This window comes from Athene cunicularia, assembly GCF_003259725.1.
Source record: "Athene cunicularia isolate RWA chromosome 2 unlocalized genomic scaffold, athCun1 chr2_part1, whole genome shotgun sequence".
In the NCBI taxonomy this organism is placed as follows: domain Eukaryota; kingdom Metazoa; phylum Chordata; class Aves; order Strigiformes; family Strigidae; genus Athene; species Athene cunicularia.
The window spans coordinates 113,171,262-113,175,636 of NW_020799095.1; the positions used below are offsets into that span (position 1 = coordinate 113,171,262).

The window sequence follows — 4,375 nt, forward strand, 5'->3', positions numbered from 1 at the left end:
TGCACAGGAAGAACTGAATGTCTGTGATGACTGAAGCAAAAGGAATGAGAGGAAGTTAAATAGCTCTAAAAACGAAGTTATCTACTGAGTGATTATTAACAACACATCTGCTATTAGTTGGCAGGTCATCCCTTAAAACAGGCCTGGAGGAAAAGGCCTGAATGCCATTGTCAAACAGGGATGACTCTGTTCAGTGGTGAGCATGAAATGAAAGCAAATGTGATCCTCAGCGAGAGCTCTTCGGTGGAGATAGGCAAGTTATTATGCAAGGCATTAGGGAGACTTAATGTCAAATAACCGTACATGGTTCTGGTCGCTTATGTACGGAAAATAATAAATTCTAGTGGAACATATACAGGGACATCCAGGCTACAAAGATGATGGGGTGTGAACAGTCTGGAGTTAGATGAGAGACTGAAGCTTAAGCTACACTGGCTTTTGTAGCTTAGTTATGGCAAAGAGGAGAGACAACAAGCTGCTTATAAATTCCTGGGGGCAAATTCTTGGAGAAGAGGATGGGTCATAAACTGAAGGCTCCTCTGCAATTTTGGATTAAAAACTTGACATACAGGAGGATGATTTCATGGCATGTTGAATGGATGTTCCACTGTTGTACATGGGGAATTCAAAATTAGTTTCCTAACTGTCAGATTTTGGATGCCCTCACAGCTGTACATCTCTTAAGTCCCAGTTTGTGATTAAGTTTGCATGTGACCGTTAAGGAAATGGGCAGTTCAGGTAATTCAAGGTACCTTAAATTTCATGCTTTGGTCTTTACTACTAATCAACAGAAATAGAATACACTTCAGTGAAGGAGGTGTGATGAGCAGTGATACATATTTTTGGAGCATATGTGTTGTCCCATCACTTAATGGTGAGCAGAATTTATAACAAGGAAAAATTGCCATCTATGGCATTAGTAGCTGCTGCTTTTTCTTCTCTTTTTAGTGTATAATGGAGTGGAATAAAGTATAACTCATAAAATATTAAAGATAACCACAAATTAATATGCGTGGGACAGAAAAATGCATAAATGGATGTGCAGGCTAGAGGTCAGGATGGCTGACTTGAACCCATAAATAAATAAAAGGATTATGTTCTCCTGTTGAGTGTGTGCCCATGTCTCTCCTCTGCCTGACTTCATGCTCTCAGGTCTTAGTGCTCTGTGACAGTGACTGCATCCTTTCGTTTGAGGACTGTGCTCCAGGGAACAAATGTAGGGAGGCGTTGCCTGGGAAGGGCCTCGGAGCCTTCTGCAGTAGGTGAAGGGCAGGACTGCTGAAGACCTGGTGTCGGGACTCCAAGCCGGGAGGATGTGTGATTGTCTTATGGCTTCATTTTGCAGGTGTAGTACCTGACCTAGGCACTGTTGCTGAGCTGTGGAGAGGCCAGCACAACCTTGCCGCCAGGGACAAATTGAGGTATGAGATAGCTAGTTCAGACACTTTCTGTAGTAACACTGTTGAAGACTTCTCTGGTACACACTGAAGAGACATGTGCCTCATAGAAAGTGTAATTAATGATAGTGTGCAGTTTGAAGGTTACACCATGTTGACTTAATTTGACCTTTGCTGTAGCATCAGGGTCTGTCCATTTAAAAGTTCTCCTGTAGCTGGACTTTGTACACCCACTCAAACCTCTGGAAGTTTTGACATAACTCTTCAAAAAGGAAGAAGAGTGTATATGATCTGTGTGGATGTATCTTGAGAAGAATCATTGAAAAAATAAGGTGCTTTGAATGTGTTTGTACATCACAGCATGACTGGTGTCTTGATACTGTTTTATGTCTATTTGTTTTGAATTTATAAGGCAGGTGTCTTACTTCCTTAGAATTAATTCTGTTGCAAACTCCTTTCCGGCATAGTGTATTAAAAATCTGAACTATTAAATTTTAGGTGTTTGTTTTAAATGCATGTGTGCTCTTTCTTTAAAGAGGAGCTATGTAATAAGCTCAATGTGTCAGCATCTCCCATAGGAAATAAACGTGAAGAGATTGTGTTGAGCCATCAAAAGAATAATTTAACAATCCCAGGGAAAATTGATTTTATTGTCCTGGTAGCTTTTAGCATGTATTATTAGGCTATTCACTTATTGTGATCTTTCATTTGCTCCTGTTTCTCTTTTATATAAGTGTTGGGTGTATCATTAAAAAAGATGAGACTAGGACCATACTTTGCATTTGTATAGAATCTTTTACTTGACAGCTTTCAAGTTCCAAATATTAATGGATGAGGTGGAACAGTCATTTCAGATTTACAAAGGAGAGATTCAACCTAAATTCAAACAGTCTCTAGCAAATGAGAGGACAGAGCCCTTGTCTCCTGATACTTTGCTGTGTTCTTTAAAAACAAAATCACTCAAATAATTTCCTGTTACAATTTGAAGTCTTGGAAAAGTCTGCATTAAGAAATGGGAGGAAATGTTTTAAGACTTTATTAGACAGGGAAGATAACAGCAGCATCCAGTATTGTCTACAGCTTAAGCAAGTGGAAAGGAATATCCTCCTCCTTGTTAATAGGTCAGTGAACTGTGTGCTTGTGGTGAGCATAGTCAGACTGGGAAGCAGAGAAATGGATTGGAGCAAGGAGTAAGTGGTGTAAGCGATAGAGGTAAAACCTGTAACATGCACACGTGAAAGAATACAAGAGAGAAAATGGGATTAAGAAAATGAGAATTATGGAAAGACTGTGAATGAACAAACTGGTGAACAGGTAAATGAAGGAGAAATGCTTATATGTTACACATGAACTCAGTATGCACATTAACTTGTGTCCAAATTAAATGGGAAAGCTCATGTTTTATTCATTGCTGTGATGTAACTGTGGGATAGCTATTAGTTGCTTGGGGTTGCACTGTTTAAAAAAGCATATTTTGAGTGAATAGAGGTTACAGCAGGGAAGGAACAAAGCCGAACCTTAGAGGTAAACTGCAGGAGAACCTTTTAGATGTGAGTATCTGTAAATTACACAGCGTCTTGCATAGTTCAAAAACAAAGCAAAGGAAAAGAAGAATTGTAGACAGAAGAACGGGGAAAGAAATGTGGTTCTACATCCTTCCAGTGGTTTAACTTTCAGATTTCCTCATGGTGGCTTTTTGTGCAAATAGGAGCTAAAGGAGTGTCTCTGCTGTGAAAGGACCATTGGTAACAGAGTCTTTCTCTGTCCACTACCTCTCCACAGTATTAGACAAGTCTGTTTTAAATAACTACCTGAATTCATGAGTGGACCCAGACCTTTGGATTTGTAATGACCTTTGTATGTTGTCTTTCTCTATTTGACAAGTTAATCTGTGCATGTTACCATTTGGAAGGTCAGGGGGCCACTAGAAACAAAACTGTTTCTCGTGTGTATGTGTGCATATATATAGGCAGCTTAAACTAGGATGAAGGAGAATCATTTAAGTAATGGTTGGGTAGAGCACTCTTGAGATGGTGATGATAATATAAATTTTATTTGTACTTTCTTATGTGCATATGTGTAAAAAGTAATGTTGCTGTGATCTATTTGCCAGACTGTTATTTCTCTTCTTGTCCACCTCCAGTGGTTTTAGACCAGCTTTTTAATATCTTTAGAACATCTTGCTGCTTTCCATGCATGCACGTACTTCAAGACTACATTTAGAAAAATTCAAATTTAGTTTTGTAAATTAGTCATGTAAGTACAAGTAGTTAAAATGTGATAGATTTCACTTCCATGTTGTATTTAATTACAAGATTGTTATTATCTGTGTTGTTTCACCTTTCTGAGCTGTGGTATTACTGTTGAGTTCTCCCAGTGTGTTAGTTTTGGATGTTGAATGATAATTGTAGTGAGTGACAATCCTGAATGAATTTAAATGGTAGACAGTGTGAATGAGGACTTCATGGATTGCTTTTGCTCTGTTTGGATAGATGTTATTTTCTCACTGAAGATCACTTGTGGCTGTCAGACTTCTTTCTACATAATAAAACTTCATGCAATATATAGGGACTTGCCGATAAATCAGTTAATTCCACTGATTAATATCTGATAATCAGAAACTAGAATCCCAGTTCTGGCACACATAAAACTTCTGCTGTGCATTTGTATAAATGCTTAGGGAACATTTGCAGATGTAAAGGTCAGCTCACTCAGATTTCCTTCAAGACCTCCAGACATGATTTGCTGAAGGATTTTGGATGTTTTAATTATTTTCTTTTTCCTTTATGTATTGTTACTCTGTTGTCCCCATCTTGCAGCATTTGCTGTGCAAGTTTGGAGACTTACTCCCATTGTAATATTGGGTTCTGTTTCAGTAAATGAAATAATGCATGTTAGGTTGAGCTTCAGAAGCTCTACCAGAAGTGAATCTCTCAAATTTTTCAGTATTTAAAGCCCCATACTTCAGGTCTTTCCCC

General features: G+C 38.4%; 1 protein-coding gene across 1 annotated transcript in view; it reads left to right on the forward strand.

The window, feature by feature from the left end:
* Positions 1 to 1,402: 1,402 nt before the first annotated feature.
* Positions 1,403 to 4,375, forward strand: part of FAM110B (family with sequence similarity 110 member B) — a 108,495-nt gene continuing 105,522 nt past the window's right edge. The window contains exon 1 of the mRNA XM_026843261.1: positions 1,403 to 1,421. The gene's annotated coding sequence lies outside the window, so the exon portion shown is untranslated. The remainder of the gene's footprint in view (positions 1,422 to 4,375) is intronic.